We start from the raw sequence: 14,837 nt of genomic DNA, 5'->3' as shown, positions 1-14,837 counted from the left end.
CTTGCTGAAAGTGAAGAGGACTTGAAGAACTTACTGATGAAAATCAAAGACCACAGCTTTCAGTATGGATTGCACCTCAACATAAAAAGACAAAAATCCTCACAACTGGACCAATGAGCAACATCATGATAAACGGAGAAAAGATTGAACTTGTCAAGGATTTCATTTTACTTTGAGCCACAATAAACAGCCATGGAAACACAAGTCAACAAATCAAAAGACACATTGCGTTGGGCAAATCTGCCGCAAAGGACCTCTTGAAAGTGTTGAAGAGCAAAGATGTCACCCTGAAGACTAAGGTGCGCCTGACCCAAGCCATGGTATTTTCAATCGGATCATATGCATGTGAAAGCTGGACAATGAATAAGGAAGACCGAAGAAGAATTGATGCCTTTGAATTGTGGTGTTGGTGAAGAATATTGAATATACGATGGACTGCCAAAAGAACGAACAAATCTGTCTTGGAAGAAGTACAACCAGAATGCTCCTTAGAAGCAAGGATGGCGAGACTGCGTCTTACATATTTTGGACATGTTTTCAGGAGGGATCAGTCTCTGGAGAAGGACATCATGCTTGGCAGAGTACAGGGTCAGTGGAAAAGAGGAAGACCCTCAACGAGGTGGATTGACACAGTGGCTGCAACAATGGGCTCAAGCATAACAACAATTGTCAGGATGGCGCAGGACCGGGCCACGTTTCATTCTGTTGTGCATAGGGTTGCTGAGTCAGAACCGATTCGATGAAACCTAACAACAACAACAACTTTGTGCCTAGCTTTTTGCTTATCATTAGGAGTATACAGATGAATGATACATGCTACTGACCATTCAAGTCCACTGCACACACACAGATCTGTACAAGGAATCTTCACTAGCAATCTTTGAGCGAGACTTAGCTCCTCACATGTAAGCGGGGGACTTTTGTTTGGAAGTAATGTTTTTGTGTTTGATTTCCCATGTCTTTATGCCACAGTGGTCAGAGGTAAGCTCAGAGTTGTTTTGCAGAAACTTTGACGCATACATGGCTTGCTCATCCCTGACTGGCTTTCCATCCTGAAACCATGTTTCAGAATATCAGTGAGGAAGGGAAATAGCCTCCCACGGGGGAAAAACATTTTCCCCTTAGGCAAGGAAGTTTCTGTGGGAAGAATGATAATTTAGCCAGGCTCTTCAGGTGACAATTAACAATTAAACACCATACAATCTAGAATTTTAGGGGAAACGTAATTCACTTACTTTACAAACAAGGAAACAGAATTCCAGAAAGGCTAAGAAGGCTTGCCTTCGGTCACAGAGTGAGTTAATAACAGAGCCAGGAAGAGTACCCTGCCTTGGTGTCAGCAACTCTCAGGTGACTCAGAGTGTGCTGGTGTTTATTCTGCATTTATGACAATGCACAGAAATTGAAATAAGCACTCAGAAAATTTTACAGCTGTGAGTCAGAATCTACTCAACGGCAACGGGTTTTTTGACATTGAAATAGCATTCAGGCACTTAATCATTTTTCTAGTAACTCACTTTCACTGATTTTTATAAAAGCATTCGTCACAAGTCGGGAAGGAAAAAACTGGCCCTTCACAATAGAGGGATTGAGAAACACTACTTCACATTATGCTCTCTCTCAGATAGTACCGGCTGGATGGCTGCATTTATTTTTATCACAACTGGGGAAGCTGTCTAAGCACTGGAGGCTGGCACATACAGGAAAACAATGCCAGGGCTCTGCCCTCCTCTGCATCCATTCTTGCTCCACCACTCCCCACCAATGGCAGTCTCTCCAAGGTCCTGTTATCTATCCCCTTCTTGTCTTTCTCCACACTCCCCTTGAGGTCTCATTTACTCTCACGGAGTTACGTCTTGGACATTCTCACTCACTCTCTGCTTCCCAGTCCCTTGTTTTGATTATCTTGCTCCCCATAGTCAACATTACTTCAAGTTCATAAAGCACCAAATTCTTCCCCCTCAATCATATCTTAGTTGAAAAACCTCTAATTGCCACCTGTTATAAGATAAATTTCCAACTTTTGCCTTGAACTGGCACCTTTTTGAGTTCCTTGATTAATTTATGTTGTTTTTTCACAACATAAATTTTTTGATTACTGTGTGCTTGATGTATTTTTTCCATCCTTTGATTTTTAATAAATTTATGTCTGTTTCTAAGGTGTGTGTCCTGTAGACAGCATATTGTTTGGTCCTGTTTTTTTTTTTAATTTTTTTTTTTATGCATTCTATCACTCTGTCTCTTTATGGGTGCATTTAAGCCCTTCACATTCAGTGTGCTTGTTGATAGGTTCGAGTTCACTGTTGCCATTTTGTAGTGCTTTTTTTCTGGAGCTGATGTTTTCTTTGTTCCTCTTAGTCTTCTGTGCTAAATTCCTTTGTGGATTTTTTTTTTGTTTCTTTCATTTTTGTAGATTTTGTGTTTATCAAGACTTTATGTTTTTCTTCTTTATTATTTTGATGAGTAGGTTTATCAGTTTGTTATACTGTGGGGGCTGGCATGTTGATGTGATCCTGGAAGCTATGGCATTGGTATTCAAATACCAGCAGGGTCACCCATGGCAGACAGGTTTCAGCTGAGCTTCCAGACTAACACAGACTAGGAAAAAGGACCCAGCCGTCTACTTCTGAAAAGAATTAGCCTTTGAAAACCTTATGAATAACAGCAGAACATTATCTGATACAGTGTCAGAAGATGAACCCCTCAGGTTGGAAGACACTCAAAAGACGACTGGGGAAGAGCTGCCTCCTCAAAGCAGAGTCAACCTTAATGATGTGGATGGAGTCAAGCTTTCTGGACCTTCATTTGCTGATGTGGCACAACTCAAAATGAGAAGAAACAGCTGCAAACATCCATTAATAATCGGAACCTGGAATGTATGAAGTATGAATCTAGGAAAATCGGAAATTGTCAAAAATGAAATGGAACCCATGAACATCAATATCCTAGGCCTTAGTGAGTTGAAATGGACTGGTATTGCCAATTTGAATTGGACAATCATGGCACATGGCACCTTCTTATGGTCTACTATGCCAGGAATGACAACTTGAAGAGGAATGGCACTGCATTCGTTGTCAAAAAGAAAGTTCAAGATATATCATGAAGTACAGTGCTGTCAGTGATAGGATAACATCCCATATGCTTACAAGGAAGACCAGTTAAAATGACTATTATTCAAATTTACACACCAACCACTAAGGCTAAAGATGAAAAAACTGAAGATTTTTACCAATTTCTGCAGTCTGAAATTGATCTCACATGCAATCAGAATGCATTGATAACTACTGGTGATTGGAATATGAAAGCTGGAAACAAATAAGAAGGATAAAGAGTTGGAAAATATTGCATTGGTGATAGGAACAATGCTGGAGATCACATGACATAATTTTGCAAGACCAATGCCTTCTTCATTGCAAATACCTTTTTTCAGCAGCATAAATGGAAACTGTGCGTGTGGACCTCCCCAGATGGAATACACAGAAATCGAATCAACCACAGCTGTGAAAAGACATGATGGAAAGCTCAATATCATCAGTCAGAACAAGGTCAGGGGCCGACTGCAGAAAAGACCATCACTTGTCCATATGCAAATTCAAGTTGAACTGAAGAAAATTAGAACAAGTCCACAAGAACCAAAGTATGACCTTGAGTATATCCCACCTAAATTTAGAGACCATCTCAAGAATAGATTTGACACGTTGAACACTAATGACCAAAGACCAGACAAGTTGTGGAATGACATCAAGGACATCATACATAACAAAAGCAAGAGGCCATTAAAAACACAGGAAAGAAAGAAAAGACCAAAATGAAAGTCAGAAGAGTCTTTGATACTTGCTCTTGAATGTCGAGTAGCTAAGGCAAATGGAAGAAATGAAGTAAAAGAGCTGAACAGAAGATTTCAAAGGACAGCTTGAGAAGACAGAGTATTATAATGACATGTGTAAAGAACTGGAGATAAAAAACCAAAAGGAAGAACATGCTCGGCATTTCTCAAGCTGAAAGAACTGAAGAAAAAATTCAAGCCTCATGTTGCAATATTGAAGGGCTCTATGGGCAAAATTCTGAGTGACACAGGAAGCATCAAAAGAAGATGGAAGGAATACAGAAGTCACTATATGAAAAGAATTGATGGACATTCAACCATTTCAGGAGGAAGCATATCATCAGGAATCAATGGTACTGAAGGAAGAAGTCCAAACTGCACTGAAGGCACTGATGCAAAACAAGGCTCCAAGAATTGACAGAATACCAATTGAGATGATTCAACAAATTCATGCCGTCCTGAAGTGCTCACTTGTCTATGCTAAGAAATTCGGAAGACAGCTACCTGGCTAGCCAAGTGAAAGAGATCCATATTTATGCCTACTCTCAAGAAAGGTGATCCAACTGAATGTGGAAATTATCAAACAATATATCACACACAAGTAAAATTTTGCTGAAGATCATTCAAAACTGGCTGCAGCAGTACATCGACAGGGAACTGCCAGAAATTCAAGCCAGATTCAGAAGAACATATGGAATTAGGGATACCATTGCTGATGTCAGATGGATCCTGGCTGAAAGCAGAGACTACCAGAAAGATGTTTATCTGTGTTTTATTGACTATGCAAAGGTATTCGACTGTGTGAATCATAACAATTATGGATAACATGGTGAAGAATGGGAATTCCAGAACACTTCACTGTGCTCATAAGGAACCTGTACATAGATCAAGAGGCAGTCTTTCGAACAGAACAAGGGGATACTGGCTAGCTTAAAATCAGGAAAAGTGTCAGGGTTGTATCCTTTCACCATACTTATTCAGTCTGTATGTTGAGCAAATAATCCAAGAAGCTGACAATATGAAGAAGAACATGGTATTGGGATTGACATTATCAATCATGGCATCATTAACAATCTGCGTTAAGCATATGACATGACCTTACTTGCTGAAAGTGAAGAGAACTTGAAGCACTTACTGGTGAAGATCAAAGACCACAGCTTTCCAGTATGGATTACACTTCCACATAATGAAAACAAAAATCCTCACAACTGGACCAATAAGCAACATCATGATAAACAGAAAAAAACTGAAGTTGTCAAGGATTTCATTTTATGTGGATCTATAATCAACACCCATGGAACCAACAAAGAAATCAAATGGTGCATTGCACTGGGCAAATGCACCGCAAAAGACATCTTTAAAGTGTTGAAAAGCAAAGATGTCACCTTGAAGAGCAAGGTGCATCTGACCCAAGCCATGGTGTTTTCAATCACATCATATGCATGTGAAAGCTGGATGATGAATAAGCAAGACTGAAGAAGAATGGACGCCTATGAATTTTGGTGGTGATGGGGAATATTGAATATACCATGGACTGCCAAAAGAATGAACAAACTTGTCCTGTAAGAAGTACAACCAGAACGCTCCTTAGAAGCAAGGGTGGTGAGACTGTATCTCACATAATTTGGACATATCAGGAGGGATTAATCCCTGGAGAGGGACATCATGCTTGGTAAAGTAAAGGGTCATCAAAAAAGAGGAAGACCTTCAATGAGATGGATTGACACAGTGGCTGCAACAATGGCCTTAAGCACAACAATGATTGTAGGTTGATGCAGAAGGAGGCAGTGATTCATTCTGTTGTACATAGGGTAGCTATGGGTTGGAGCCAACTTGATGGCACCTAACAACAATAACAATAACAACAGGTTTGTTAACTTCCTTTGTGTTTGCCTTGAAATTCGCCCCATCTTAAGTTTAAACATGTCTTTCATTACCTGATAATGCCTTGACTTCCTCTCCGTTTGAAAGTTCTATACCTACACAATTTATTCCCTCTTTTATTGTTCTGATGTTGTTGTCATTTACAGATTGACCTCTCTGGTTCCCTGTTGTAAATTTTTTAAGATTTGTTTTATCTTTGAGAGTTCATTATCTAGGTTGGTATCTGGTTGATACTGTCTTAAGTGCTAGATTCAGGTTGGTGTCTGATATTGTTCATTCTCTAACTGAAGGACTCTAATAATTTTTGTAAGTTTGGTTTGGTTTTGACATATTCCCTTAATTTCTATTTATTTAGAAATGTTCTAATTTTGCTGTCATACTTGAGTGAGAGTTTTGCAGGATACAGTATTTGTGGTTGGCACTTTTTTTCTTTCAAGATTTTATATATGTCATCCCGTTACCTTTTTGCCTGCATGGTTTCTGCTGAGTAATCAGAGTTTAGTCTTATTGTTTCTTCTTTCTCTGTGACTTTTCATTTTTCTTGAGCTGCTCTCAGGGTTCTTTCTTTGTCTTTGGTTTTAGAAAGTGTGATTATGATATATCTTGGTGTTTTTCCTTTGAGGTCTATTCTATATTGGTTTTGTTGAACTTCTTGGATGGTTAGCTTTTCACCTTTCATGATATTATGGAAGTTTTCTGTTGGCTAATGTTTAGTGATCCTCTCTGTGCTTTCCATTTTCTCCCCCTGTTCTGGAACTCCGATCACATGCAAAGTTTTACTTTTGATTTTGTACCCCACATCATTCTCAGAGTTTCTTCATTTTTCTCTGATTTTTCCTCAAGCAAAATGGTATCCAAGAATTTGTCTTCAATTTTGCTAATCCTGTCTTCCGTTGTTTCATACCTGCTCCTCAAACCTTCTATGACACTGTCCCTTTCCGAAATCTTGTTGTTTATCTTTTAGATTTCTAATTGCTGTTTTTGTATGATTTCTAATTGTGAGTTTATTTTGGCATTTTGCTCCTGTATTATCTTCCGGAATTATTCCATTGTTTTGTCTGTCTTTTCCATGATTTTGTCTGTCTTTTTCATGATTTTGTCTATTTTTCCACATTTTTCTCTACTTTTTGCTTCAATTTTTGGATAGCTCTGAATATTAAAGGTTTGAATTCCCTATCAGGCAGTTCTAGTAACCTTTCTTCTAGCAGAACATCATCTGGTGTTTTGTTTTGGTTGCTTTCTGGAACCTCTTCTCCTGTTTTTTTTCTTTGTTTGTTTAATATGTTTCGATATCTCTGCTGTCTCCTGGACATTCAGGAGTTATTTTCTTCCTTTATCAGTTGTAGATTTGATTGTTTCATCCCGTTATTTTATTTGGTTACGTCTGGGCAGGTGGGCTGGGTGTGTTTGGTTGCTTGCTTGCCTGTGTGCACAATACTTCTGACCACCTTGTCCAGGTGGGCAGGGCTGGTCACTTAGGTATGGTGTAGGAGGATGGGGCCGGGGGGTGGAGGGTGGGAATGGGTAGTTTGCAGTACAAACTGAGGACTACAGGGTGGGCTGGATTTGGGGGACCTCATTTGTACCGCTCAGGTGCATGGCACTCAATGCATGCTGGAGATAGGCAGGAGAGGGAGGATGTGATGTGCAATGCTTCGTGGGTGGGTAAAAGAAGAGAACAAAGACAGAAACAAATGCAAAAACAAAAGTAATCGAAAAAGCAAAAAAATGATGTAAAAATAATAAAAAAGTAAATATAGTGGCAGTGCAGTAGAATTTGGAGGGTGGGGGTGAGGCAGACTGCTGAGGCCATGTGTGGTGTGGCTCAGCCTGTCGAGAAGTGGCATGGGTGGCACACTAGACTAGGTGGGTGAGAGAATGGAAAAGAAAAAGGAAAGCGAGAGAAGAAATCAACAAAGAAACAAATAAAAATAAGTAAATAATAGTTAAAAAAAAAAAAGCAACAACAAAAAAATGTGGTGGGGGAGGCAGCAGAATTTCAATGGCGGTGAGCTGATGTCTCTCTCCCAGCTGGCACAACAGAGCCCATCAGGAAGGGGCAGAGACAGCGCAGGGCCTACGTGGGAGGGAGAAGGAAATGGAGAAGGGGGAAGTTAAAGAAAAAAATGGCACTGAGGGAGCCGGCCTGTGGAAGCGGCACAGACCTGGGGAGGCCATGTGCCAGACGCTGTCCAGCTGAGTGGTACAGCATAACCCACCAAGAAGTTTGAGATGGCATACAGGGCTGCATGGATGGGAGAAAGGAAAGGAAGGGAGGGAGAAAGAGAGAAGAAACAATATAAAAAACAAAACAATAAATAAATAAAACAGCATTCAGGTAGTGGGTCAGTGATGGTGCCACAGACCCAGGGAGGCTGCACGGTAACTCTCCAGCCGAGCTGTGCAGCATGGCCCCTCCAGATGGGACATGGGCAGTGCACAGGGCTAGATGGGTGGGAGAAAATAAAGGAAGGAGGGGAGAGAAAGAGAAGCAACAAAAAAGTCAAAAAACAATATAAAAAACCAAAAAGAAAGCAAAGAAACCAAAAAATAACAGCCCATCAGGAAGGGGTGGGGATAGCACATGGGGCTAGCTGGGTAGGAGAAAGGAAACGAATGAAGGGGGAGAGAGAGAAACAACAAAAAAAACCCACCCCCCAAAACAAACAAAAATACAAACCAAAAAAATAAACAAGAAAATGGCACTGAAGGGGCCAGCTGGTAGGGGTGGGATGGACCCCAGTGGCAGTGAGCTAGTGTCTCTCCTAGCGAGCAACCACAGCCTGTTGGAAAGTGGCAGAGGTCATGTAGAGGGAAGAAGGATGGAGAGCGGGAAAGCCTGTATTCCTGGTTATCAGGTGCTCTTTCTCCTGCTGGTAACTCTGTGGAGTTGCCTTCCTATACTCCCTGTCCGCAGTCCTTGGTGGCTGAGGTCCATGATGGCGAATCCAACCATGTTAGCTGGTAGGGCACTTCTACTCCATAGCTCTCCTCATTCTCTGTTCTCTGTCTGTTTCTTATTCCATTCAGTTCTTTATTCCTTCATTTGGTGCTTAGGGTTCCAGAAGTGATGTTTGTATCTGTTTTCTTGTTTTTTTCGGTCTTTGCTGCAGAAGGATGTCATGGTGCTTCTGTCTATAGCACCGTGTTGCCTCCACTTCCTTATTTTCTATTTTTAAGCTCATTTTAATCTGTTCTGTGGACACGTCTTTTTGGCATGCTTTCTTCATTTGTAAGAAAGTTATTCTGTCTTTTATTTGCTTTTCTTGTATGAATTTTGTATAAGATTTGACCTCAATACTTTTCTGTTTCTTAATTTAAAGTAAAATTAGTTTGTTCAAACTTTTAGAACGACGAATGATTCAAGGTAGCTTTACTAACTTCTATTTTTTTTTTTTTACTTGTTCAAAAATATGGTAGTTTGCATTTAGAATGGTTTCTGTCCCCCATTTTATATGAATATTTTTTTTCTTCATCTCTGTTATCCCTGTCCAATTCTATTTTGGTGCTGCTCCTAACAGCTTCTAAGGAGGCCTGGTGACACAATGGTTAAGTGCGTGGCTGCTAACCAAAATGTTGGTTGGCAGTTCTAACCCACCCAGCAGCTCCACAGGAGAAAGACCTGGAGATCTTCTCCTGTAAAGACTACAGCCTAGAAAATGCCATGGGGCCATTCTACTCTGTCACATTGGGTCTCTGTGAGTCAAAATTGATTCAGTGGCACCCAACAACAACAGCAGCAGCTTCTATTCAGTGTAGGGCTGTGTCCCGGAAGGAAGCCTTGGTGGTTCAGTTTTGAATGATCATAGACGCAAGACTTCTCCAGCCCCTACAGCACACATAGTGATTTCCTGCTAATTGAGCAGGCAAAGCTCTTTCCAGATTCAGCTGCTGTTCTCTTGGCCCACTGTGATACCCAGTGAGTTCCTGTTGGCTATTTTGGGGTCCTCCTGTTCTCAGATCTGTCAGCTGCCGGGTCATGGCCTCCTGCTTCCTTCTGCACAGATGCTGATACAGTACAGATTTATGCCCGGTGGTAGCTTGTCCTCATCTGCTTGTGTTTTGGGGCCCACAGGAATACTTTCTACATTTTTTTTTTTCAGTAGAAGTTATTGATATGATTTTGGTTTTGCCCTGTCTATTTTAATGTGGGGATTTGGAGAGATTCAGAAATCAAGCCACTGTTGCCACCATCTTCCCAGAATGACACTGAATTCTTGAGTCATGTTAAGAATATAAAATTTTCCAGAATTTTATTCTGATTCTTTTAATAAATCTACTTCAAAGGGAGGAAGTCCCTTTGATTCTTTACAATTGTCTTTCTCTTTGGCTAACAATATCTTTGCATAGATCATGTGATTTTTATCGTCACTCTCCTTCCTCCCTTCCTCTCTTAAAATAAAATAAACTTACAAAAGTTTGTCTGTAATTTCCCAGTACAGGCTTTTTTCCAAGATGAACTGTAGCAAATGCTGTCCGGAGCCCCACCTATATCCGTGATTCTCACTATTTCGGTGCCTACTGTTCAACTTTTAATAGCTGGCACCTGCATTTCTTTGCCTTGAGCTTTTCCCCAGCTACCAGAGCCCTTCAGGTTTACCTAAGCAGCAGGCTGGAAGAGCTAATGCCTCTTCTGGGACTAATTATAAGCTAATGATTGGTGAGAGTAGATGTATGTGGTAGGCAGAATAAGGGCCTCAAAGATGTCTGCATTCTAAACTCTGGAACCTATGTATGTTTCCTTATATGACAAAAGGTATTCTATAGATGTGATCAAGTTAAGGATCTTGAAATGGAAGATTATTCTGGTGGACCCACTCTTATCACAAGGGTCCTTCAACAGAAGTGGGAGGCAAGACAGCTAGAGTTAGGGAGAGAAATTTTAAGATGCTATGCTGCTGGCTCTGAAGACGGAAGAAGGGGACATGAGCTGAAGAATACAGGTGGCCTCTAGAAGTTGAAAGGCAAGGAAACAGATTCTCCCCTAGAGCCTCCAGATGTAGCCCTACTGCCACTTTGATTTTAGCCAAGTAAGAACCATTTCAGGCTTCTGAACCCCGGAACTGTAAGTTCATACATTTGTGTTGTTTTAAACCACCAAATTTGTAGTAAGTTGTTACAACAGCATAGGAAACCAATACAATTCCCCAGCTTATTCAACCATCCAGCAAGATGACTCTGAGGCATGTGTTCAACATTATCCGCAGTGGGAAATTGCTGGGGGGGGGGGGCGGGGGGCAGGGACCGCTTGTTAGCTTTCTTCCCTTCCCTATCTTTTTCTCCTATTTAATGTCTCCCAGATGAATTGCTTGCACTCAAACCCTTGAATTGTGGTTTGCTTCCAAGAAAACCCAATTAAATAAATAATTTCATGAATAAGAATCAGCACAGAGCTGCTTCCTATGAGGCAGAGGCTAAATATATCCTAGATTTCCAACTTCTCCAAGCTGCTGTGCAAGTCCTTCATCTCTGACATGTCACTCCCCTCCCCTCAGCACCCTCTTTCCTCCCTTAAGTTCAGTAATTCACTGAAATGTCTCACAGAATTCACGGTCTGTACTTACAGTTAAGTGGTTTATTGAGTACAACTCAGGAGACAACTCAGAATAGGATGCAACTTGGAAGTAACAGAGTACAACTCACTATCAGAATCAACTTGGAAGTGACAGGATACATCTCAGGGTGCAATCGGTGAATCAGGAAAGCTTTCTAGGAGGGTAACCCTTGGAGCAAAAGTGCTCCTTGGTGGTACAGTTTTAAATCAGTACCTCTGCCACTGGGGGCTCTTCACCACTAACTGGCCCAGCACATAGCCAGTGTAGCAGCTTCAGGACCACTAAACGCCCACATGGCTCTGCTTCTCTTCCAGCCCAGCTCTTAGCCAGCATCTATGTCTCAAACAGGAAAGCTAAAAAACTTCTGTAGTTCAGCCATTTACAAATCCCCATCCGCATCAGTTACAAGGTGGGGCCTCCCTCACCAGACCAGAGTTCAACCAATCCTCAATTACCTGTGAGATGTCAATCGTCTTAGATCGTGTACAAAAATAACATTCTCTGCTATCAGAGACTGACTTCTTAGGTGGGCAAAGTAACAATCTTCTGGGGTAGAGAGCAACCTGGGAGGTCCCCCAGGTTGTTTTTCCAAAGAATTAGGGGAAAGGTAACAGCACCTCAGGCTTAGGAAAAAAATATCCCAAGTTGTTTTCCAAAGAACCAAGGCAAAAAAATAAAACAACACAAAATCCACGCACTGACACATCTGTCAGTTTGTCATACACTGGGGGCTTACATGTTGCTGTGATGCTGGTATTCAAATACCAACAGGGTCACCCATGGTGGGCAGGTTACAGCTGAGCTTCCAGACAAAGACAAACTAGGAAGAAGGGTGTGGCGGTCTACTTCTGAAAAGAATTAGCCGGTGAAACCCTTAGGAATAGCAGAGGAACATTGCCTGATATAGTGTGGGGAGATGACCCTCTCAGGTTGGAAGACACTCAAAATATGACTGGGGAAGAGCTGCCCCAAAGAAGAGCTGACCTTAAGGATGTGGATGGAGTCAAGCCTTCTGGACCTTCATTTGCTGATGTGGCATGACTCCAAATGAGAAGAAACAGCTGCAAATATCCATTAATAATTGGAACATGGAATGTACAAATTATGAATCTAGGAAAATTGGAAGTTGTCAAAAATAAAATGGAATTCATAAAGATTGATATCCTACGCATTACTGAGCTGAAATGAACTGGTACTGGCCATTCTGAATCAGACAATCATATAGTCTACTATGCCAGGAATGACAACTTGAAGAGGAATGGCATTGCATTCATTGCCAAAAAAGAACATTTCAGGATCTATCCTGAAGAACAATGCTGTTGGTGATAGGATAATATTCATAAGCCTACAAGGAAGACCAGCAAAAATGATTATTATTTAAATTGATACACCAACCACTAAGGCCAAAGATGAAGAAATTGAAGATTTTTACCAACTCCTGCAGTCTGAAATTGATCTCACATGCAATCAGGATGCACTGATAATTACTGGTGATTAGAATGCAAAAATTGGAAACAAAGAGGAAGGATTGGTAGTTGGAAAATATGACCTTGGTGATAGAAATGATGCTGGAGATCACAGGATAGAATTTTGCAAGACCAATGGCTTCTTCATTGCAAACACCTTTTTTTCAACAACATAAACAGCAAATATAAAAGTGGACCTCACCAGATGGAATACACAGAATCAAATTTCCATAGTGACTTTCTGTGGAAAGACACTATGGAAAAGCTCAATACCATCAGTGAGAACAAGGCCAGGGGCCGACTGCAAAACAGACCATCAATTGCTCATATGCAAGCTCGAGTTGAAGCTGAAGAAAATTAGAACAAATCCACAGGAGCCAAAGTACGACCTTAAGCATACCCCACCTGAATTTAGAGACCATCTCAAGAATAGATTTGACACATTGAACACTAATGACCAGACCAGACGAGTTGTGGAATGACATCAAGGACATTATATATGGAGAAAGCAAGAAGTCATTAAAAAGACAGGAAAGAAAGAGAAAACCAAAATGGATGTCAAAAGAGACCTTGAAACTTGCTCTTGAACATTGAGCAGCTAAAGCAAAAGGAAGAAATGATGAAGTCAAAGAGCTGAACAGAAGATTTCAAAGGGCAGCTTGAGAAGACAAAGTATTATAATGACATATGGAAAGACCTGGAGGTAGAAAACCAAAAGAGAAGAACATGTTCAGCATTTCTCAAGCTGAAAGAACTGAAGAAAAAATTTAAGCCTCAAGTTGCAATATTGAAGGATTCTACTGGGAAAATATTAAACCATGCAGGAAGCATCAAAAGAAGATGGAAGGAATACACAGAGTCACTGTACAAAAAAGAATTGGTTGACATTCAACCATTTCAGGAGGTAGCATATGATCAGGAACTGATGGTACTAAAGGAAGAACTCCAGGCTGCACCGAAGGCATTGGGAAAATACAAGTCTCCAGGAATTGAAAAAATGCCAATTGAGATGTTCGAACAAATGAAAGCAGCATTGGAAGTGCTCACATGCCTATGCCTAGAAATATAGAAGACAGACACCTGGCCAACTGACTGGAAAAGATCCATATATATATGTATTCTCAAGAAAGGTGATCCAACCAAATGCAGAAATTATCAAGAAATATCATTAATATCACACGCAAATAAAATTTTGCTGACGATCATTCAAAAGTGGCTGCAGCATGCTGAAAGTGAAGAGGACTTGAAGCACTTACTGATGAAGATCAAAGACCACGACTTCAGTATGGATTACACCCCAACATAAATGAAACAAAAATTCTCACAACTGGACCAATAAGTGGCATCATGATAAATGGAGAAAAGATTGAAGTTGTCAAAGATTTCATTTTACTTGGATCCACATGCAACACCCATGGAAGCAGCAGTCAAGAAATCAACAGACGCATTGCAGTGGGCAAATCATCTGCAAAAGATCTCCTTAAAGTGTTGAAAAGCAAAGATGTCTTGAAGTCTAAGATGCCCCTGACCTAAGTCATGGTGTTTTCAATAGCCTCATATGCCCCCAAAAGCTGAAGGATGAATAAGGAAGACCAAAGAAGGACTGATGCCTTTGAATTGTGGTGTTGGTGAAGAACATTGAATATGCCACGGACTGCCAAAAGAAGGAATGAATCTGCCTTGGAAGAAGTACAACCAGAATGCTCCTTAGAAGCAAGGATGACGAGTGTCTCACGTACTTTGGACATGTTGTCAGGAGGGATCAGTCCCTTTAGAAGGACATCATGCTTGGTAAAGTAGAGGGCCAGTGAAAAAGAGGAAGACCCTCAACAAGATGGATTGACACAGTGGCTGCAACAATAGACTCAAGCATAACAACTATTGTGAGGATGGTGCAGGACCGGGTAGTGTTTTGTTCTGTTGTACATGGGATGGCTATGAGTCAGAATCGACTCAGCAGCACTTAACAATAACAACAAGGCAAAAGGCCACATAAAGGAACATTTTGCACCACACCAATCTAAAACAGAACTTAGAATGGCTTTGATGAGAGACGTGACGTGGGTATTTGCTCAAATTCTTCACATATAGATTGAAGGAGAAGGG

This window comes from Loxodonta africana, chromosome 1 (assembly GCF_030014295.1).
Source record: "Loxodonta africana isolate mLoxAfr1 chromosome 1, mLoxAfr1.hap2, whole genome shotgun sequence".
Lineage (NCBI taxonomy): Eukaryota > Metazoa > Chordata > Mammalia > Proboscidea > Elephantidae > Loxodonta > Loxodonta africana.
Note: the sequence above shows the minus strand (reverse complement) of the source record.